We start from the raw sequence: 25093 nt of genomic DNA, 5'->3' as shown, positions 1-25093 counted from the left end.
ATATTAAAATAATATCTATTTATATATCTATTTATTTTATAAAAAATATTTTTAAAATCAACATGTTAAAATAATTTTAAAATAAAATAAATTCAAAAACACTACTAAAGTACAATGCCTAAAACAATGACAGACCTACGAATATTGATTTAAGTAATTTTTCTATACCTATTATACATCTTTAAAACTATATCCTTCAACCACTGTTTTAAACCTTTATCCCCTAATCGCTTACTGATGCTTTATCTATTAACACTTCACTTTCAGAGAGACAGAGAGTTACACATTATTAGTGAATAAAAATAAAATAATTCTTTTGGCCTCCCCTTATTATAACTTAAATTTATATACTAAGATGTTATTTTAAGATAAATTAGATAATTATCACAATTTAAGGATGTTGCAAAATAAAAACACAATATTATTGAAATGCATATTATTTTGAAAAACAATTAAATATTTTTAAAAATAGTCGAATAGGAATAAAAATGAAAATGATTGGATTGTTATGGATGGTACTATCTAGTTTGGGAATTTTTTGTATTTTAAGCTTGATAAAGTTAATAAAATCATATTTTTTTAATCTAAAATTTAATTTACTTGATTATTTTATGGAGTTAAAAGTTTTACAATTTAAAAAAAAAAATTGACAGAATTTCCCTTATATATAGCATTTATATCCAAAATTTTGTTATGCTAAAAACTATAAGAATCCCAATCAACAAATTATAGCTAAACTCAAAAAAATTCTCACATTTCATTATAATAAAAAATAATTCAATAATATAATATTTAAATAATCTCAAAATATATAAATATAATTTATTTATTCATTTATATCTACATGATTTACTAAATGATCCTGATTTATCAATAACACAACTAAATTTAGCTTTTATACTTGGTATTTTTTTTTTATTATTTTAAAATACATAGTTATCCTTTTGAAAATAATAGTGATTGTATCCCTTGAACTTGCAAATAATTTTTTTAAAAAAAATATGTTAATATGTTTTATTATTATCAATATAAATTGTAAAATACTACGTTAAAAAACAACCTCACTTATTCAGAATGTATTTATTTCGATGGTTGCTTCTATTTTTGAGATAAATAAACTTGAATCATAATTCAGAACCTGTGGGGCCATAATATATTGCATTTTGACAAGGGGTTATGAAAAAGCATTGGAAGCTTGAAACATGCTGGGTTTACACAACCCAGATCTTCTTCATCGACACCTTTCATTTTCAAAAAGACCTCCCAATCGTCTTCACCTTCACATTCATCCAAGTATCTCCTCTGTCTTTTCTTCCTATCAATAGCTTCTTGTCCCCAGAATTCTTGGCTTAGCAACCCTCAAATAGTTTTCCAAATCTTCCTTCAACCACATGCTTTCTGTGAAACCATCTTTGAATTCCGATCTCGATAGGTAAGTTTCCTTCTTTTTCATTGTTCTTATAACAATGTCTCTTTCAATACAATAAAAATTGATATATAAATTAATTATTCTTATTAGTAATTCAACAAACACTTATTATTTGTTTTTTTAGGAGTATTTTCGGCTACAATTTTAATTAAACATTATAATAAAAAAATACTTTTAAAATATTTTTTTTTCAAACTACAACTATAAAAAACAAAAAAAAGGCATTCTTAGAGTGGTTATTGAATTAGCCTAACTCAGATTTTGTTTTTATGTTTCAAAAGTATTTATAAAAAAATTTAATTTTTTTTATTTAAAATTAATTATTTTGATGTTTTCATATCATTTTAATATTTTGATATTAACAATAATATTTAAAAAATAAAAAATATTATTTTAATATATTTTTAAATATAAAATACTTTTAAAAAAATCATTACTATAAACTTGTAAAGCTTATTTAAAAATATATTACGATCATTTTTAAAAATAAAATATTTTTTATATTGAAATTTATTAAAAACTATTTTTTTATTTTTTTAAAATTATTTTTTAAAATTAGCATGTTATTTTTAAAAAAATTATTTTTTAAAATTAACGTGTCAATTCAAAATATATAAAAAAAATTAATTTTTAATTAAAAAAATCACTCGGTATCCATATAACCATCTTTTTCATACTCAAAAGCGTGGTATGAATTTATTTTGTAATTAAGATCTCGTGGGTGACGAATTTTAGATTGAGTGGCTAGTTGACTCTTACCACAGACAATCATGATGGGTGATGCCTCGTGGACGGTACCAGCAGGACAAACAAAAGTCGAAGGGCCACATATTTTATTTGGGGGGTCAACGTAGCCTGCCCTTAGCCACTGCCATTCAACATTTTCTTGTATATCGGTGACTATTTTTTTTCCCTTTTTTTTTTTTTTTTTGTTGTTATTGATGTTGAAAAATGAAGCTGTAAATCTTGTCTGGTAGATCACCTTGACATTTTTTTATTTTTATTTTATTTTTTTAATAAAGTTTGAGTTATATTTAATTAAATTAATATTAAAAATAATTTAAAATAAAATTTATATCTTATTTGGTATTATAATAATAATAATTTTTTTAATTTATTTAAAAATACATCAAAATAATATATTTGTTTTCTTTTTTAATTTATCTTCAATGCTATGTCAAAATAATATTAAAATATTAATATTAAAACATTAAAATAAACATGTTGTCAATCCAAATATGTTGCGAATTATCTGGTCACCGTGGCGACATCTGACCAAGTTGAACTCTTGGCACGGGGGGAGACACGAAACGCGGCCAGAAACGCATTGCTGCCAAGCAACCAGCGCAACCGACCACAACTCTTAACGTATGAAACACGTGAAAGTCAAAGCTCGCGGTTATGATCTCTCCATTATTGCTTAATTTCCGTCGTTCTTGGAGAAGCATCGGAACAAGAGAAGGTAGGTTACTCCTCCTCCATACTTCAAGATAAACGAGGGATGCTATGGAAAAAATATTCAAGAATGTGCTATCATCTTTAGATTAGATTTGCGACATCAATAATTAGGTTTCACATTAAAATTGCAATTCAATGGCTTGCAATCTTTCTAAAAAGCTTCTCTCTTTTTCTCTATTTATCATTTCCCATCAAAAGTACAATACGGTAATAATTAGAATAATTCTATAATATCTTACAAGATAATACATTTTTTTTTGGATTCGAGAAAACCTCATTTCCTGAAAACATATTTTGTAGGCTAAGGTGAGTGAGTAAAATATTAGTTATTCTAGGCTTTTACAAGATATGCATGCCTTGATTCGAGTTCAAAACTTACTGAACAGATCTCAAATTCTTTATTATCACGCTACATCTCTTAGGGACCTTACTAGACAATACATTATCTCATATACCCTTAAGAAAGGTGTGGGTAGCTAGGTTAATCTCAAAACCATGCCATTTTAGTAGTTTAAAATTATAAACATTGAAACTATATTATTTTGAACAAAATTAAAAAAACATGTATATATATATATAGTTAATCTTATTGGGTATCATCTAGGTTTGGTTATATTAATCAGGTTGTGGGTTAATTTATTGAATTACTATAATTTAATTAGGTCAATATCTAAAACAATTCAAAAGAAAATTTGATCCAGTCTAAACTCTAAGTCGATAAATTACTATGTTAATTCACTGAGTTAGTTCAAGTTTAATAACTATGGTAAATATATAAAAGAAATATTGTGAGAAACCATTGCAAGAAATAGATGAAGACAAATATTTATAAATTTATTCTATGAAAAGTCAATTATATAACAAAACATTTTCAAGGTTTTTTTTTTGTGAATAAATGTGAAACTATTTTTAATTAATATATAAATTGACATGGAATACACCTTGAATATATAGTAATCAAGCATCTGCACCTAGATGTACTGTACATTTGATATTGTAATAGTTTATGTTTTTTATATTATTTATCTAGAAAAATATTAAATTGATACTTTTAAAAATATTTTTTGGTGTTAATGTGTTGAAATAAAAAATAAAAAAATCTGAAAAAATATTATTTTAATATATTTTTTATTTAAAAATACTTTTATAAAGCAAAAAAAACACATAATACAACTTAAATAGATATGCTCTACGCAGCATTATGACATCCTAATAAATCCAAAATACTCTATGTTGACAGTTGATACTATCTGTTAGTATTCAAGTAATTTAAGGGCCCAGTTGGATATAACGTTATAATTAAATTACAGAATTATCTAGAAATATATAGTGGGGAGGGTTTGATAACACCAACCAACAAAAATAATAATAATAATAATAATAATAATAACAGCAACAACTCCTTGATTTGGAGCTTGCAGCCACATCTATGGCCTTACAAAGTCTTTGAAATATTTGCTCTCTGGGTCGGCTGCGTATTAATTGAACCAATTATTAATCATAATTTATTGTTTTTTTATTTTTATTTTTTGCAACAAAATAGGTCCATGGAACTGTTCATTTGCTGGCTTTGGACAAAATAATTGTAATCACACCATCCAGAGGAGCTGTCATTTTCTCTCATTAATTTATTAAATTTTCTTATGATTTTGTTTTATTTATATATTTAATTTCTTCTTGTTGTCAAACAGACAGCAAAGATGAAGAATATCCGGTATTTAACCATCTCAACGACTTTATCAAAAGTTATGTACCTTTTCAATAAAAAATAAATAAATAAATTTATCTCTCACTTGCATTTTTTTTTTCTTTTTAAAAAATTGCATATGTAAATGTTTAAATTTAAGTTGCAAAACCCTAGTTTTTCTCTTGCAATTATACCGTCTTCATGCCTAAATTAGGCCCGAAAATTGTTGTTTCACAATATTCTTTATTAGAGGTTCATTTCCTAATTATGTCTGAAAGTTTTATTTAATTCAAGAATTATTATCTTTGATTTATCAAATAAAAATTCTCTCCAATTTAATGAAATCCTGTTTTTTTTACCATTGAGGTTGCTTTCAATCCCATATTATTCAAATTAGACACAAGAGTTGTTGTTTCATTATTATTATTATTATTATTATTATTTTCTTACTATTTAAGAGTTCAATATTTTCTAATTTGGTTTTAGGATTTTATTTATTACGGTAAATATTAACTGATTGTCTCTAGTTTTTTAATATTTATAATTTATCAAATAATAATTCTATATCTTCAATGAATCTCGTAATTATATGGTCACGCAACTCAAAATCATGATTGAGATCTGATTTTGAAAAGTTAAAATAAATCTGATAGAAGTACGATATAATAAAAACCTGCTTCAATACACCAATACTATTAGAATGAGTAGAATGATATTACAAAACCAGTTAATCTTTTATAAACCAGATTCAGTTCATTCAAGAATTAAAGAATGCAAGAATCATTCTCCCATGTTAAAATTAAAAAATTCATAAGTAATATTCATCGACGGCTAGCGAAATTTTAGTTACATAAATTTAAAATAGTTCTTAAAAAACTAATCCTAATGAATCCTTTATATGGACTTATATGAGATCTACTCAAAATTGATCTAAAAACCCTAAACTAAAAAGATTATAACATGATCCAAACAATCTATAGATCATAAATGAAAATAAAATATTAATTAAACCCAAACAAGTTTTGAGCTATAGCTAATAAAATAAAATAAAATTGCTAATATTAAATCTATGTTCTATCATGAGAAAAAAATTTAAAAAATAAAATATTATAAAACTAATTCAATGTTTATTTATGACCTTTCATGCATGCCATTAATTGTAGAAATAAAAGGGAAAGATAGGATTCTTTTTTTTGTATTGTTGTCCTCACCTTATGGCCAAATAAATTTGTATTGGGTTTTTTTGCACATGAATAAAATGTATTAGGACCTTCTCTTAATATTTCAATGAAACTTTTAATTTTATCTTGATTAAAATTTTTAAAATTAATGCATTTAATGTCTTTTTCAATACTTTTTATCTTGAAAAATAATGGATCCTGGTTGGTCCTCTCTCAAATATTAGCTACTCAAATATTAGCTATGATTTTAGGGTTTGCAAAACAATAATTCTTTTTTTAACCATAAAATTGTTTTTATGTTCAAATTAGATTCTTCATTTTTCTTTTTTATTACGGTTTACTTTCCTAAATGGATTTGAGAATTTTATTTGCTAGGTCAGCTAAGCATCATATTTAAAGACGTATGTACGCAAATCAAATCGTAAGAAGATTTATTGTGAGAAACACATTGAAGCTATTTGCGTAAGAGAATTTATATCTTCCAACTCTGCATATGTAAATACATTGACGATATCAACTTAACTTTTTTCTTTATGATGAACTTGAGCTTCAACCCTTAATTTCTCTTCGCTTGACTTGACTTTATAGTGGAGAATTTATTATGAGAAACTGTTAAGATTTGTGCCATAATTTCTTGTAGCCTCATCAATCAAAATGCTGCATTAATATTAGCACTGTTCAAGTAGTGGCTGGAATATATATATATATATATATATATATTAGAAGGTCAAATAATTGTAATTGTAAACATATGCTTGGAAAGCATTAATTATACACAACTTGATAATTGAATAACTAATTTACGACCATGAACTCAATAAATAATTGCTAATTACTGGATTAATTAAACAAACGAAAGCTTCCATGTTGATTTGGGGGCCCTGTTTAGACTTTAGAAAACAGTTTACTGGGAAAATTTCTATCATTAATTTTGACACCTCTTAATTATATAAATATAATATATGAAGTTGTTAACTCGTTAAGACGACTCAGTGTACTTCCTCACAGGCAACATGTAGGCATTTTTATTATTGTTATTATTATTAGCATAGCCTCAAATGGAATGTAATATTTGAGCTAGAATAGCAAACCGAAATATATCTTTCTACTCTGTCAAACCTTGGATCCGCAAGAGATTGATGTGTAGACGCTTAAAATATTGCATGGTGGAGGGGTTACGCAGCCATAATCTTAGTGTTATATTTTCTTTTAATTTTAAATAAAACATCGTGAAAGATAATTTATTATTACTCTTTTGACAAAAAGAAGAGTGCTGATCTTTTTCTTTGTGGATTAATATATATCAGCATTGCCTCCTAAAGTAGAAGCAAGTGGTAGTGCAACAGGAAGCTTGTCTTCAGCAATGAAGATTACAAGTAGGTTGTCGTTTCCACAACATAGATGTAATACAAGTCCATAGCTCAAGCTTTGGGACTGTATGGATTAGGCAAGAAACACATGTAACTTTTTGATTTATTAGACCTTTGGTTAAAGTTACATTTTCTTCTGCAGGCATTCCAATCTGACCAACGTTGCCCGCAGCAAACTACGACTTTAACACAAAATCATGCGAATGTCTAGCATCAGATTTTTTTATTTTTTTTATTTTTTGAAAAATAACATGATTTGGTAAAAATTTCAAGAGAATGACGCAGCTTCGAAAAGTATTCAAAAAAATAATTAAATACAATCGTCTTTTTAATTTTATTAAAAATTAATTTATTATTTTTTCTAATGCATTCCCTTTTTCTTTTCTTTGAAGATAATGTTATTCTACAAGTTATTAACACACAATAATTTTGATTTTAATTAAAAAAATAGTGATAAGATTTCAACTCCACAATCAATTAGTTAATATGACTTTAATATGTTTAATAAGTAATATAAATGTATATCTCATTGTACATTTTAAAATTTTAAATTGAGATAAATAGTTTTTTATCATGATGCAAAAGTCTTCAAGATCAAATAATTATAACTTTGAATCCTATCCGCCTCCTATTCTAGTTAAAAGTTGAATAAAGGAAATTTTACTAAAAATCTCCTGTTTTTCGAGCATATATAGGAACACGCTGCATACTAATTTTTCATAAACTAAATTTTAAGATACTCTATCCGTCAACATCAATTCAAAATAATAATAAAAGAATGAAAACACCCCTATATAAAAATATATTAATAGCGTACAAAACCCTTATTAGAGTTCATTCTATGCCGGTAAAATTAGAGAATGGTTCTTCGATTGTTTTGGGGAGTCATGATGGATCTTGTAAGATTTGGGAGGCTTGTTTGATGTCTCTCATTGATGATAAGAACCTTGCTGTGCCTTGTGTCAAGGAAGTTCATTCTTTGATAGTGTTCTTGTAAGTTGTTATTCTTTGGTCAAGTTTCATCTGTTAAAAACTTGGATAATCAACAGAAGAATGATTCTTGTAGCACCGCAAACTGGGGTTTTAATCCTCAGAATACTATTGTTGATTTAAAAAGATTTCTTTGTTGTTTTTATACTTACTGAATACTCCATTTTCTGTCTCCAGAAACATTGGAATTACCCAACGATGAAGTTCTTGAAGATTTACTCATGCTACATTAATGACAAACACGTAATCTTCAACATATAAGTCCATTTTGGATATTAACAAACTTCTTTCTTTCTTTTTTGTTGATAGAGTTCACACTTGACATATTTATAATATGTAATTATATTATAAATTGTAGGATGTAAAATATAATTTATGAAAAAAATATAATACCCAAAATACTCCCTTGCTTAAAAGATAAGAGATTTTGTGATATTTTTCTTAAATTAACACAAAATAGTAATGGATCAATACAACTTTCATACCTAAAGTACTTTCAATTGATTGGGTATGTTGGTGGGTAACATAAAATTTCTTGAACATTGTCTACTAATTTAAATTTTTAAATTAATATGTATTAGATAGTAATACAAAATAAGTTTTAGGGTTTCATCTAATAATTTAAAATTTAAAATTAAAATAATTATTTGATATTTTATTAAAACATTAATTACCAAGTAATCATAAAATTAAATGTAAGTAAATACGGATGTTATGCAGTGCGTGTGATGTTATGGAGTTAGGTTTTTGTTGGGATTATATAGGTTTAATATATTCAAAGTATATTACTAAATAAAGAAGAAATTACCTTCATTTGTATAATTATTCTGAGTTTCAATTTTTCAAAATTAAAATACAGACAACTTCTATATTTTTTTTTTAATTTTTATTCAATGTAGAACTCATGCTCCACCAATGAAAACACTTACCCATGAACCCCAAATTTGATACTATAGAGCCGCCCATATTTTTTCTCTTGAAGAGGAAACTAAACACATAGGTTATGATATAACACAGCAACCTTGCTTTATGTTTTAAGATCAGCACAAAACATTTCAAAGCCATCAACGTCCATAGAGTCAAGTCACAAACAATGGAACAAATTAACCTCACAGCGTTGTCAATTAGAGGTTTTTGACAAAAGGCCATGCTAGCTTAGCTATTATATTCTCCATAAGATGCACACTTAAGGTGTTTTTTTTTTTTTTCACTATACGACTTTATAGAATTTAATCATGGCAACTCGAGAAAAAAGAAGAAGAGAAAAGCATGCTTGTGTTAGAATGACAAAGGCGCCCTTCCAAACCACAAATTATATTTAAAGTTCTAGGAAATTATTAACCTAAGTTTAATTTAGATTGTAGGGCTCAACCCAAGTTTTCCAGGCTTCTCTATCATTCCTGCACCCAAGTTCTTCGAGGCTTCTCTATCATTTCTGTGAACATTTTATTATATTGTATCGGCTTTCTTTTGTGGACCTTAGGGCCGCATCATGTAGGGCTAACAAATGACTAAATAGTCGCATTACACCGACCCATATTTTTGTTTATAATTAATGTAAACCTTCTTTCTTTCTTTTTTGAATAAAAATAAAAGGATATATGGATTATAACACACACACTCCGGCATATTGAAACTTTGTACCTACATTACACCATCCTTTTATTTAGATACACCACACCCATGTTCGGACGAAGTTTAAGAACTTTTGAAGAGTAGTTATGATCAGGTGTTAGGATATAAAAATAACACCAATTAGGAACAACAATGGAGAAGATTTAAGCTCTTGATTTCATATATAAACACTACTTAAACATAGGTTGTTTACCATTTGTTGTCATTTTTTTTTACAATTGTATAATCATCTTTTTATTTTGGCTATGCTTATGATGGATTAAAAAAAGGAAGGAAATTAATTGCATCAAATCACATTATGCTAAAGATAGGATACACTGGTTGCTCCTGTAAACCAGTCTCTCATGGATTTTTACATTGGCGTGGGTGGGTGGGTGTGTGTGTGTGTGAAAGGAGGATATAATGCATTGAAGTTAGCATGACTCTGTATGGAGAATTCATGTGGCTTTGTTGTGGTAAGTATGCGGCTATGAAGTTAATCCCCTTCCTGCTTGTGAGTTTGGGCGTACACCTAGTTTTAACTTTTTTTCATGGAGAAGGAATTGTGTCATTGGCCTACCATGTAACTCATTGATTGATGTTATGTTGTTCCATATATTTTGTCTTGCATGGGCACAAGATTAGAGGGGAAGTTGGTATGCCAAGTCTTCATGATGGAATTCATTTATTTTTTGTGGTTGGTAGGTATAGTATAAATGTATTTATTAGTGATAGAAAATGGTACTTGTTTGTAAAAAATTTATGCATGCAAAGAATTATGTGTGCTACATCAAAATTATAAGTTTGGGAAGATAAAATAAATGTATAAATATAAAAGAAAAAGAAAAGAATAGAAGAAAAATCATAAAAAAAAAATTGATTAGTCGTCAAAAGAACTATTAACCAATCATCTAAAAAGGAGCGGTTATATTAGTTATCTAAAAAGAGAGTGGCCAAGATCACCCAAGTGGTCACCTCAAAAAGAGGCAATCAAGATGCTTGGTCACTCGAGCTAGGTCTAGATGACTTTAACTATTCATTTAGCTCTAGTGACTATATTTAAAAAAAAATTATAAATAATTTTTTTTATTTTTTATTTTTTTATATCATCATTGCCCCCCCTCTAGTTTTTTAAACAGATATATTTGAAAGACTTAAGCTAGAAATGGGGAGAAAATTCTTATTATATAAGTTACTTTTCGTAGACATATGTTACCTTTATGGTTGTGAGTGCTATCTTTATGGAGACATAATAAAGATATGGAAATATTTTTTAAAAAGTACCAAAGATTTTCTTGGAGACATGTTTTGGAACACTAAGATTTTTATATAGTCATAAAGATTTGATGATATAGACCATGTAGATTTTTCATGGAGATGTTAGTCATGAAACTTTTGTTGGAGTTTATAGAGATTTTCAGGTGAGACATAGAGTATAACAACCCGACTTTTTCAAGGCCAAAATTGATGAAATTTTTATTTTTTTATAAATTGTTAGGTTCAGGATATTTTTTACCATATCATTCTGCTGATTTATAGTTGCATTCTATTCATTAACAAGACACAATCCATGTAAGATAACATAAATCAATATTCCCATAAAACGAATTCTCAATATACATGCCTATAATATTATATTTTTATATTCATAGGTTTACATTACATCATATTGACATACTCATAAATTCACATTCATGTTCTAGTCTTGTTATCATCACGAGTTCATATAAGAGTGTTGAACGGCAAGTTATATAACTACTAATTTCATTATCCTGACCTCATGTAATTTCACAACATAACATCCTCATAAAAAGAATATCACATACATATATTCATACACATCGTATCTACATGTTCGCAAATAGATATCTGTGTTCCATTTCAATTTTTCATTACAGGTCTTTACAAAAAGGGTCGGACGACTAATTGAGTAATTAATACGTCTGTTCATACAAAACTCATATCACCCATAACATGCGAATATATAGTTCTTTTCAAAATGTGTGGGCCGTGAAACGGATTCCCTTATGCACATGTTGGTATGATGTCCTGTTACAATACAAGATAATTTCAAGCATTATAAGCAATTTAAAAAAGCATAATAAAGCAATATTAATGTTCAATTTCATTCATTGACCAAAAAAGCATAATTCTTTCATTTCTCCTTTCTTATATAAATATCACCTTTAATAATTCATCAATTATCGAGGCTAATTACAATATTTAAACCCCGGTCATCCATCTCAAATACCATTAATCAAAATAATGTTATTCTTTGTTTAAAGCATAACAATCATAGTTCTTTTATATACTTGATATATACAAAACATAGTACATATGAACGCATCAATTCTTAAAACTAACTCGTAACTCCCAAATCTGGCCATCCTCTTAGGACGTCATTAGTCGAAGCCAATCGTTTATTCATCCTGGTCATCCACTTAGGATGTTATCAGCCGAAGCTAATCACTTATCAATCTCGGTCATTTACTTAAAATGTCATTAGCCGAAACTAATCATCAATCACAACGCGGTCATCCATCTCGGATGCCATTAACTGTAGCTAATTATAAAACACAACCTGATCATCCTTCTAAAATGCCATTAACTGAAGTTAATCATTAACCAATTAAATGTTATAGAGGCGGTTTATGAAATCACTATAACATGATAATATATACTTTGAAATGGTTATTCAAATGATTCATAACAATTTGACATTCAATATAACATAATAGTAGACCCTTTATACTACCCGTACAAACATTCTGTAATAGTTTAATGTTCAATAAACACGATAATAAATCCTTTATAATACACAAAAAAAAAAACATTCAATAACAATTTAGCATTTAATATAACATAACAATAGACTATTCATATTACTCATCCAACCATTCAATACAATACAATAATAGATCCCTCATGCATACCAAGTTTTATCTTACTTTTTTTAATACTCCTAGTTATTTTTTATTTTTCAAATGCTATTTTCAAAATTTATAAAACAAAAAAAGCTCATATTTATGGGTTTTTTATTGTGGGGATTATTGCGCACACCACTTGGTAGCTATGGTTTTGAGTTTTGATATTATTGGTCATGATTATACTATATATGTTGGCTAGCATTTGTAAAAGTGTCTTGCAACTTAACCTATAAAAGAATTATCTCAACTTAAAAGCTTAAACTGTTAGGTTAGGTTCTAGAATATTATTTATATTATTCTCTAACATACTTCCACAAGTGAAAGCCTTTCGAGCTTGAAACTTGCACAGACTTACTTTACCTTATGCTTGATTTTTATCAAATAAATAGAGATGGTGAGATTTAAACTCGTGACCGCTTGGTTATCAAGACTCTGATATCATATTAAATATAGATTATTGTACATATTGTTTTGGCTTTTACCTACGAGAAGAATATTGTATTGCATTCAATATCTTAATACAGAGATTAGTATTCTATATATATACAAAGCCTGCGTAATCTATTCTTAACAATGAAAGCTAAAGTTAAGGATATGCTGCCTAATGGTTACAGAGTTGAAATAGCAAAATTAACATACACAGACAATTTTCCTTTTATTTCCTAGCTGTTACATACTTGATTGTTGGCAGATTTGTGACTTATAGAATCTGCAGCATGGTTCAAGGAATCATCCTTTATATGAACAAGGTTATGAGTTTAAAAGCTCAATGAATAATTTAGTAGAGTTCAGTCAGATTAATTGTTTTTTTCTTATTCAAACCTTCTGTATTTTTTATTAAAAAATAAAATTGAAACCATGTAGTTTTTATTGAAAAATCAATTAGGTTTGATCTTAAATTTTTTTATATTTTAAAATTTGTATGGTACGTTGAAATTAAAAATAATTTTTTTTAAATAAAATTTATATTATTTTAATATATTTTTAAATAAATATTATTTTAAAAAATAAATATTATCACACTCACTCATCCACCTACTACGATCCAAATATTGGACCGTCTCATACAAGATTTGATAACTATGCTCCGAATTCTCAAACACAACAAAAAGGGGAAATTAAACAGCATTTTTACATGCATCATCTCTGATTAACTACAAGTGAACAATATCACTTCACTATATACAGTTCTGGGTTTGATTCCCTAACTTTACGGTTGTTAACCGAAATTTGGTAAGATAACTTTAGCCTGCCTGAGTCCCTGCCTTCAAATTCCTTGAATCAAAAAATTTTTTCACATTTATGTCGGGTTAACGTTCATCCCATTTCAGCCGAACATCATGGTGCTCTAATAGACAATCTAACTTTCGGTTGCCTTGCCGTGAAGTGATGATTTTTCCTACAGAGAGCAAAGAATTGCCCATCGCTCCAGGCCCCCATTTTCACACAATCATGGGGTTGATTTTTCGCATCCACAGGTACAATTTTCCATTTCTTTGTGGAGTTTCTGTAAGAGATGGACAAGCAATATCAAGTGAAGATTAGGGGAAGACCAGCAATAAGTAATACACCAATTTCCATTGCGATTTAGCCATCATTTATATCTGATCACGATGTAAATGTCTCACTCACCTCCACCTCATTTTGAAGGCCTTTGATATGCTGCACTGCAAAATCCAGCATGTCTGCATAACTTGTTTGCTGCAAGTTGTTGAGAAAATCAGCATACAACACATTCTTCATAATTTACTGTATTTGGAATCCTGGAAAATGTTTTGCAAGTTTTTTCTTCGGTTGTGTGAGTTGGAAAGGTATCATGTAATTGGTGTTTGATTATTTCTTCAATTTCATTATATTAAGCTTCACTGCATCTAGCCCGACAAATTGCAGTGTTATGAAACTTCCATTGCATGTATTGGACAGTGTTTGGTTATTGTCTCAAAATAAAAAGTAAAAAAAAAAAACAGAGATGCTATAGACATGTTATGTACTTCATGTTTTTAAGTGACAAAAAATCTCTCCAAAACTATCACAACAACAAATTTATTTCACTATCTCCGTGCCTCCGAACAAACATTTTTATCCCTTTTATATTTGATCTTTTTGTTGTGTGAAACTAACAAAACACAACTCAAAGGATCCCTGTACTTAAAACTTACGATTTCCAATAACAGGTCTCAAGGTTGAGCCTGTTTGGCTCAGCATCTGCTACAATATTTTTATTTAATAGTTGCAACATATTATTTGGTTGTAAAATGAGCTGTAATTTTCATGCATGGACCCCATTATTATCTATGTTTAAAACTCAATTTTGTTGTAGAAACTGCATGCTTTTCGTTGCGAAGGTTTCCTGTCTATAAAAACAGCCTCTCTCCACTATTTCAGCCAAACCAGATCGAGCTCAAAGCTAAATACATTGAACCAAGTCCAATCCAGTAAAAAAAAATTAATTTTTAACATTATTCAATGGCAATAAATAAATTAAAAGGAGATCACTTGATGACGTAGCATTTATTTCATGATGTAATAGCAATAGTTAAATTTACAATATTTAAATTAAAAACTATCAATATTAATATATATCTTTTTTAATTATTTAATAACATTAATTTAAAAAACATTCTTAACCAAACATATTAAACCATTTTTTGTTCAATTTCAATTTCAATCACAATTTTAACCAGACGTATATAAATATTAAATCAACCTCAACTAAAAATATTTTTTTTATAAAATAATCTTTTTAAATACAACTATAAAAACTATCACAATACAAAATACATTTTGAAACCTCAAATATACTGGAAATGAATTTCCGCTGCCGCGTAGGCCTATTGGACAAAAATCAAAAAAGAGAAGAAAAGAAAAACCCTCGTGGCCATAATCAATATTCTTCACAAAATATATCTGATTGATCGAGTTAATGTCATCATGGAATCTTTAACTGGCCTTAACCAGTCAGGCCATCCATGCCGGCACAAGGCAGGGTTGTGTGTGAGTGCATTATCTCTCAACGAATTTAGTGGAGGAACTTTATGACAAACAACAATACTCAAAGAAGATTCCATGATGCGTGAAGAAAAGAATACCACATTATTACCTTATCCATGTTCGGAACGAGATATTGTAGTTTCTTCAATTTCCCTCTTATTCTGGTTCTTCTCTCGTGGTTTAAATAAAAAAGAAGAAGATGATTAAAGATCCACAACGACATTCAAACACCAGCAAAGCGTAGCCTTCACCAGTGAATGACTGCAAATCTCATGGTAAAAGAATTTTCCAAGCTACTCTATATGAACAAATTCTAATGAACAACGAGAGAACCATCAGGATTGTACATCCCTTCATAATCCTGTATGCATAGCCCATCTTCTCATTATGTTAGTTTTATTAAAAGGAATGCAAAGAAGATGGACCCACATCTTTGCATATTGATCAAATGAGATATCAGTCTCGTTCTTTTTGGTGAAACCAGAGTGTGGTATTGGCAAGCTTGAAGGGGTAAAGGACAAGCAGGAGCATGCAGCGCAGCATGTAGATCAGTCCCTTTATTCTTAATACATTGCATTTAGCATGAGAGGTATTAAAAGTCTTCCAATATATATATATGAGGTTAAAAAAAAAAAAAAAAGAGATTCATTTCTTTGAGAGAGAGAGAACTGGAGAAGAAGAGAGGAAGAAGGAAAAGGAAAGAAGAAGTGAAAGTTGGAGATAAGGATCTAAGGTAATATCTTGATTTTTTTATGTTTGATTATAGTGGTTAAATTTGATTTTAAGATTTTAAGATGTTAGAGATTTTAAGTTTGTGTTTGTGTTTTGAGTTTAATTGATTGATTTTAGTTATAAGTTTACGAGGAACATGTTTGAATTTTTTTAGGATTTGTAAATTTTTAGAGGACTGACATATCAAGATTCCGAAATCTCGATCAACCAAATGACTAGTTGGTCAGGATGGTTTCGGTTGAATAATTGGTTGACTTTGGTTAACTGATTGATCGAGTAGTGGGGCTTGATCTTTTAAGTTTGATCAGTTTGGTACATGTTCGAGATCAATCAGGTAGATCTATTTTGATTTTATAATTACATTTTGGCCTCTAATCTTTGAGCTGTAATCATTTATGTTATCTACTTCAAGTTTTTTGTTAATATTTTTTGTATTCATTATAGGTTCTCCTGACGTTACTTTTAGCGATCCTCATTAGTCTTTTACTTTTTGCTTGAGTGAGATAATTTTAAATATGCATGTAGTATAAATAATTTAAGCATGATGATTATATGATGAGTATGAATGACATTCTTGAATATTTATATATGATGATTTATTTTTTATTCGTAATAATTAACATTCAATATAATGCAACGGTAGATCCTTCGTAATACTCATACAACCATTCATGATAATTAACATTCAGTATAATACAATGGTAGATCCTTTGTAATACACATATAACCATTCATAACAATTTAGCATTTCATATAACACAACAATCTATCCTTCATAATAAATTCACTTCAGAAACTAACGTTACACTAGAAGAGGGTAGAAATCACCTACTTGTTCCTCTGGTGGTGTACTCGTCTGGTCGAAAGTTCGATTCCGGTCACACTACCTGATACATTAAATGATCATAAATTAGCACATTTACATTCGACAAACACATAACTCATTGCCATACTTATTTCACAATACACATGTTCACATTCCAGTGTTCCACACATTATACAATTATACAATGAAATAGTTACAAGCATTAAGTCATTTCTTACGTGAAATTCATTATCGGCTAAGCTACTACTGCCACAAAAAGTCGTTAGCAAAAACTGGGTTACTAGTGATATACAATTTGTCAATGAAAATTGATTTGCTAGTTACATGCAGAATTTGGTAACAAAAACTGATTAGCTAGTTACACAGAATTTGGCAATGAAACTGATTCGTTGGTTACACAAAATTCGATGGCGAAATTGATTCGCTGGGGACATATAAAATTCAACAACGAAACTGATTTGCTGGTAACCTACACTACGTCAACAAAAACTAATTAGTTAGTTACATACAGAATTCAGCAGCTAAACTAATTTGCTGCTGGCCTACAAAATTCAGCAGCGAAACTGATTCACTATTGACATACAATTCATTAGCAAAAACTAATTCACTGGTTACTTACAGAATTTGACAGCAAAACTAATTCACTGGTGACAAACAGAATTCAGTAGAGAAACTGATTTGTTGGTGATATACAATTTGTCAGCGAAAACTAATTCATTATAGCCTACACAATTCATCAGAGAAAGCTAATTCGGCAGTGAAAGCTAATTTGTTGTAGATAACACAATTCGACAGCGAATGCTAGTTCGCTGTAGATAACACAGTTTCAGCAGTAAAAGTTGATTCGCTACAAACAACACAATTCTCGTAGTGAAAAGTGATTTGATGTAGACATCACAATTCAATAGTGAAAGCTAATTCGTTATAGACACCACAATTCGGCAAACACAAAAATTATTGATGATAACTGAGTCGCTGTCGACTTAGAAATCTTCAACGTAACCCATGTCATTGCCGATTTAAAAATTAGCAGCGACGATGGAATCATTTATGGTTTCATTACTTCCTTTCAACTAAGAGTAAGGCTTACACTAGGCTTCCCTCTACTCATGCTTCTTGCTCAAGGTGGATATAGGACTCCCCGAATCATACTCCACTCATCATTTATCATCAAACAACATTAACACAAGTTCATTTAGCAAGGTCTCTTAATTCTTCATTCCAACATCGATATCTAGCATAGCTACTACATATATTCATGTATTCTCAATTGCATTATGGCTTAATACCAATATAATTTATAATTGTATGCTCATTTTCTCGATTCATAATCACACACACACATCAATGAACCAAAAAATTACTAGAGGGAGTCTTGTTTCTGCTGCAGTTGCAATTTAATTTACATGGCATATAAATATATAATTTCATCAATCACATAATGAAATTGGGCATCAACATAACATGGTTTCTATTTTTATTTATTTTTTTGTTCTAGAATGCTCTTCAAGGTTCAAAGACAACATAATTCTACACATATCATCATCTTAATGTATTATCATGCCATTCATCGAATACAAGCAGAATTTCACATCGTTAACACCAACATACTTCCAGTTTTGATTCTAACAGGGTGTTAGGTTCCACATAGTTATAATTCATATTTTTTCATCACTTTATATTGCATTCAATTTAAATCTTTCTATAGTCATCCCTCCCATTCAATTTGTATATCCAAAACTATCCAGTTTCTTTGTTAATTTATTTGGAATTAAGACCCATACCCAGCCCCAATTTCTTCCTTCTACCTAGTTAATTTTCCTTAACAGCTGCTGGAAATTCCTAGGTTTTAGTTGGGGTTTTCATCTTCCTTTTTAGTCTCAAAATTACAAGAATGGTGGAGAAAGGTTGTGGTTCATACCTTACAGTTCACAATAGTTTTAGGAAGGATTTGGTGATATGTTCTTCTCTCTCAGTCCGATTTCTTCCTTCTCTCACCTACTATCCAGTCAGCCCTTTAGGTTATTCCTTCTCCCTTGTTTTTGGTTTTTCTCTTCTTTACTTAGCTTACCTCTCACTCAACTCTTAAGGAAGACTATATGCAGGCTGGTTGTGTTTAGTTTTTTTCCTTGAGAAGGAGTGGTTGAGCTGCAATAATGGCTATAGTTGATCCTAAGAGAAGGTCTAAGTTCTTTCCTCCTCCAAGTTATGTCACTTCTTTTTCTCATGCCTAAGGAGACAATTACAACTAGGGCTTGGCTTTAATTTTTGTTGGAAAAAAAAAGAAGAAAAAGAAGCGTGCAGTTGGATATGCAGCTATTATAGATATATTTTTAGGAAGAGGAAGGGTCACATTCTCTCTCCTCCCTATATTTATACCCCCTCTTAAAGAGATGGGGTGTTTCAGTGCTGATTTAAATTTATTCTTTCTCCCTCTTCTAGTTATTCCAAGACTGGTTTTCCCCTTTCTCTTAACTCCCTAAGGCAGTCTAGTTTGTTTTCCTAAACTTTTACTAAAATTGAGTCGCTGTCAATTCAAAAATCTATAGCAAAAACTGCGTTGTTGTCGATTCAAAAATTGACAGTGATGATGGAGTCATTTCTGGCTTTACTTCTTTTTTTTTAAGTGTTTACATGGAGTCTACATAAAAGATTTTTCTTCGAGAAACATTACTATTTAATTGAAAAACTTAAAAGATAGATTATTTGTGGATTATTAGCCTAGGTTTCTCCTGTAAACCAATCCCTCATTCCAAGTGGGACACTTTGAAACTTAAATTAATAAATTTATATGAAAGAGAATATAATTTAGAAAAGAAAAAGAAAAAAAATGAAAGTGCATAATATGCATATTTGAGTATAGTCGGTAAAGCTCTATGTGAGAATTTGTGTGGCTTTGTTATGGTGAGAATGTGGCTCCAAAGTTGGTCCCTTCCTACTTGTAATTCTAGATGTATTTATACAGCTAGCTTGAACTTTTTTTTATATAGAAAAAATTGTGTTGTTGGCTAACCAAGTGGCTTATTAGTTAGTGTGATGTTGTTCCATTAATTATATGTCTAATAAATGCACAAGATTAGAAGAAAAGTTGGTATGCATGTCTTTTTAATGGAGTTCATTTATTTTATGTGGTTAGGGGCCGTAGCAGAAATCCAATTATTGATGATACAAAACAATACTTGTCTATAAAAAGTTTGTGTACAAAACATTATATGTGCTATATTAAAATTATCAGCATAGAAAGATAAAATAGATATATAAATATGGAATAAAAAGGCAAAGATAAAAGAAAAATGATAGAAAAGTAAAGAAAATTAGGATGGTTGTCTAAAAGGTGACTAATTGATTGCCCTGGCTTGGCCTAGATGATCAAATTTTTTTCTTTTTACTAAAAAATTATTTTTATATCTCATTTTCTTGTACCATTAACTGTAAATCCAGTAGATCGATAGTCGAGCTTTGTCTTCCCTTTTTGAATTTTGATATTTTTTGTTCTCTTTTCATGTTTGGGCCTCCTTTTCAAGTCTAAAGACTCTTTGCTTGGCAAAACTCATCCCTCAAGCAATCAAACTGACCTCAGATTCTCAAACTTGATTGACCTCAGATTTTTAAACGAGTTTGAGATCTAATCTAAGCTCTTGAATTAAAAATAAAGGCTTTGTACCTACTTTTTTTTACCCTACAACCTATATCATCATTCTTGTTTTTTAATGAAAATATAACAATAACTTGTTAATGTTTTTAACCAAAAAGCTCATAAAAATTTGACCAAATTAACATTTATTGATATTTATATCTTTCACCCTCATATCACCTCCCCTAAGAACTAATTAGTTTAGGCTTTAATTTGAAGCACCTTTAAAAGTAACTTTTCTAATTGTTTGAGAACAACGAAGTATAAACACCAAAGTATATGCTACTAAATTTTGTAATTGAATTGGCCTTATAAAACAAATGGTTTTTGATGATGTGATCTTCTCTATGCTTTTCTCCATATTATAATAATGATCATAAAAGCTTCATGGGCCTATATTAGAAACTTGATTAACAAGAGAAAGGTCAAATAGAGCACCAAACTTGACCTGCAAAGTGGAATCTAGTATCTTAGGAATCTAGTATCTTAAAAGATCTTGAGATTTGTATTTAAAAACATACATGTTTTTGAAAAGAAACAATAATGGATTGATATATACAATCCATTTAGGTGCTTTTAATTATCATCGCCCAAAAAATATTTAATAAGCACTATTTGAATATTAGTGTCTTGTTAAGAATATATTCTTAAGTTCTTAATGAGAAATAGGGATTTCATTTTAGAAAATGCACAACATTAATAACTTATCTATTATAGAAGAGTATTATAAAGAGTTTATCAGTAGTTTTAAGGAGTTTTCATGTGTTAAAAATGAATTCTCTTTGCCTAAGACTTGTATATACTTATTTCAAGCTTTTTCTTTAATTACATAAAAAAAAAAATTCTAATAAGATTGTTAAATAGACTGGCTCAATTTTTTGTATTTATATGAGACACCAAACCATCGTTTATCATAAAAGTATAAGTTTATTTCAAAGCCAAGATTAGATGCTTCTAGAAGGAAAATGGAGTCTTGTGTTATAAAAATGTTTTTCAAAGTTTTTATTACAATACAAAAGTCTTGCAAAGGTTTATATATATAAAGAATATCTATTCACTTATTTAGACATTGATTTGAAACTCATTACTTATTATTTCTTTAGATTTTTTTTATTCATATTTTCCTGAAATAAAGATTTCATTCATGTTTATGCATTTAAAATTGCCTAAAAAATAGCAGTAGGTGTCACACACACACATACACATATATAAAGGCATTTCTTTCTTTACTTCTTTCAAAGGTATTGCTTCTACTTATTTGAAGAAGTAGTCAATTGTTACTATGATGTATGAATGTTTTACTATAAATTTTAGTTATAAGACTCTGATCATCCAAAAGCCAAGATGCAATCTAAAAATATAAAGAATTTAATGGTAAGTGAATAAAGTTAATATGAAATCAGCAAGCATGACACATTATTGCAAAGTCCATACAATTATTTACCATGTTTGGCCAATAATACCCCTTTTTAATGCAAAAATAAAATTTAAACCTAAACTCATATGTATGATAAATTTCAAAATAAGCCTATTATAGGATTTAAGCTATTTTTTCTCTATCTAAACATCTAAGAAGAACACCATTAAATAATTACCTATAAAGAATTTATTTATAGTAGATAAACTAAGATGCTCATCTATAAATATTTGTCTTATATCATTGATCATCTTGTAATCTTCCAAACTCTAGGTAATCAATTATTGATTGGCTTAAATCTTCCTTATCAGCTGAGCAACAAGAATATTATTGCTTATTAAGGGTGATCATTTTCGGTTTGGTTTGGTTTTTATATAAAAGATTAACCAAAGTGACATTGTTAATTTTAAAAATTTAAAATCAAAACCGAACTAAAACTGATTCAAACCGACTGGTTTTGGTTCAGTTTGGTTTGGTTTGGTTTTTGTTGTTCAAAAACTGGTAAAACTAAAAAGTAAATCTCAGTGCCCGATGCCCACAAACTACAAGCAAATCTTGGTTTTTGCTATTCAGAAAAACAGATCTGCCCAGTGCCCACAAACTACAAGCAACTCTCGGTTTCTATTGTTCAAGAAAACAGATCTGCCCACAATCGACAAGCAAATTATAACATAATAATAATAATAATAATAATAATAATAATAATAATAAAAAGCAAAAACCCACAAGATGCAGTGATGAACTTGAAATGGAGTTAGAATCTTAATCATTAAAAAGCCATCTCTTTTTTTATCTTTCCAGTGTGATATAGTTTGATTAAAATAAATGTTGAAGTTCATGAATTTGTTAACACTTAATAGGGAAAGAAGAGAATATAATGGATAAGATAAGATGCAGGGATGAACTTAAAGAGACGGGAGATAGAGAAAAGAGGAGGGAGGGCTACGACTAGAGATGAGAGGCAGAGAAAAAAAGGGAGAAAAAAGGTGGGGTTGTAAGAAGATGATGAGAGGAGAGAAAAGGAAATGAGGGGTGGCTGAATGTTACTTTAGGTTTAGGGTTAATAACATCTTATTTATATTTACTTTTTTTTAAGTACTGGTATGGTTGAACTGGTTCTATTCAATTTAATTGGTTCAAATTTTGAAAACCGAAACCAAACTGAACCAAAATGTTTTTGTAATTTTTTAATCTGTTAATTTAGTTTTTTTTGTTTGGTTTTTTCAGTTATTTTTTTCTGGTTTAGTTTAATTAGTTTATATTTTTTTTTACTTACCCGTATTGCTTATAGTATTTTCCAAATGGAGTTGCACGATACTTCATCTTAGGTATATTAGTAAAAAAGTTAACTGATGCTCAAAATATGGTAACACTATTGCTAGATTTGTCAATACATCGATTTATTGATTTTGGATTCCTAGGACATGCTCAATGTTTACATAGCATGAGAAGCATAATTTTTTTTATATGGAATAAAATTTATCTTTTGAATATCATACTTTTTTAGAAGTTGATTGATAAGAAAACTTTAGGCCTTTATAAACATATAGCCTGTAAATTTCCATCACTAGTGTTATTTCTAAACCAATGATCAACGTTCAATACTTTTCTATGCTATCTGAACATTATTTTATTAATGTAAAGGAGAATGGTATGGCCTCATCATATGGAGTTAGGAACACTACTTTTATACTTAAGCTATATTTTTTTAATATTTTATAAAAACAACTTCTAAGATGGCATGAAATTTATAAGAAAGACTTCTACATCAAGAAAGCTACAAAGTTACTACAATAAAATGAATAGTAAATTAAATAACAGGATAAATAGGAAAATTAATATAAACCTAAAATACCTTTAATTAAGAGGATATTAAACTAAAATTCATCACATTATTGTGCTTGTAAAATTTTGATATCTACAATATGGTATTTTTCACTTGCATTATTATATAGGAATATCTATGTTATCTTTTTTCTACTTTTATTACATGCTTTTAATAAATTTAAGTTGTTGGATTCTTTCTATTTCTTTGATTAAAAATATAATTTTCTTTAAATATATAAATTTATCTTTATAAACAACTTTTAGGTTATATGTTGATTAGATTTCTTTCCTTGAATTGATTAAAATGAATGTTTATGTGGTATATAAAAATGTTTAATAAGTGTATTTGAATTTTTCATTTAATTTCTGATTGTCTGTGTCTTAAGTATGGATTTTTTATAGTTTTAGGGTTTGTACTCATAAATTTTATCAATTGAGTGTTTGGTTAATTGTTGATTTTTTTCCTTTAAGTGTCCACATAAAATCATTTTGTGGATCATAATTAACTAGGTAAAAAAATAGAAATAAATATAATAAATGAAATTATAGGATTTTAATGAAGTTTGGCATACATTTATATTATTTTACACAATCATACCAAATATTTCAAAAACAATTATTAAGGAATGAATATATATATATATAGTTAATATAAAACTATAATTGAAAACTCACATAACAAATTAAGTTGTTTTATTAACATGGTTCGTTAATAATTAGAACCTCAATGATGATTTGTTAATAATCTTATGATGAGTCTATGCAAAATTTATATTTATATTTTTTGACGGGTATATTAAAAAATTAATATAAAATTATTTTTGAAACCTTAGCTAATACTTTAAGTTTTCGGGTTTAAAAGGTTGTCTATATATATCAAGTTATACAACATGTATAATTAATTTGTATTTATAATTATTCATTTTTTTAATTATCATTTTTTTTCCTTTTAAAATTAGAGGTAAAGATTTGTTAGGTTTGTAAGAAGTTGACTAAGGATGTTTTTTATT

General features: G+C 28.5%; 1 long non-coding RNA gene across 3 annotated transcripts; it reads right to left on the bottom strand.

Moving 5' to 3' along the window:
• Positions 1 to 9026: 9026 nt before the first annotated feature.
• LOC105138423 (uncharacterized) lies at positions 9027 to 15801 on the bottom strand. Of its 3 annotated transcripts, XR_844771.1 has the most exons (4): positions 15757 to 15801; positions 14289 to 14357; positions 13763 to 14163; positions 9027 to 9039 (listed from the first exon to the last, which is right to left on the bottom strand). It is a non-coding gene; the product is annotated as an uncharacterized LOC105138423 (long non-coding RNA). The 3 variants fall into 3 exon arrangements; XR_844769.1 differs by lacking the exon at positions 15757 to 15801 and having other exon boundaries at positions 14289 to 14451; XR_844770.1 differs by lacking the exons at positions 9027 to 9039; positions 15757 to 15801 and having other exon boundaries at positions 13766 to 14163; positions 14289 to 14469.
• Between the last annotated feature and the right edge of the window lie 9292 nt (positions 15802 to 25093).

The sequence above is a fragment of the Populus euphratica genome, unplaced genomic scaffold (genome assembly GCF_000495115.2).
Source record: "Populus euphratica unplaced genomic scaffold, PopEup_1.0 scaffold102.1, whole genome shotgun sequence".
Classification (NCBI taxonomy): Eukaryota; Viridiplantae; Streptophyta; class Magnoliopsida; order Malpighiales; family Salicaceae; genus Populus; species Populus euphratica.
Note: the sequence above shows the minus strand (reverse complement) of the source record. Positions and strands in the feature narration are given on the sequence as shown.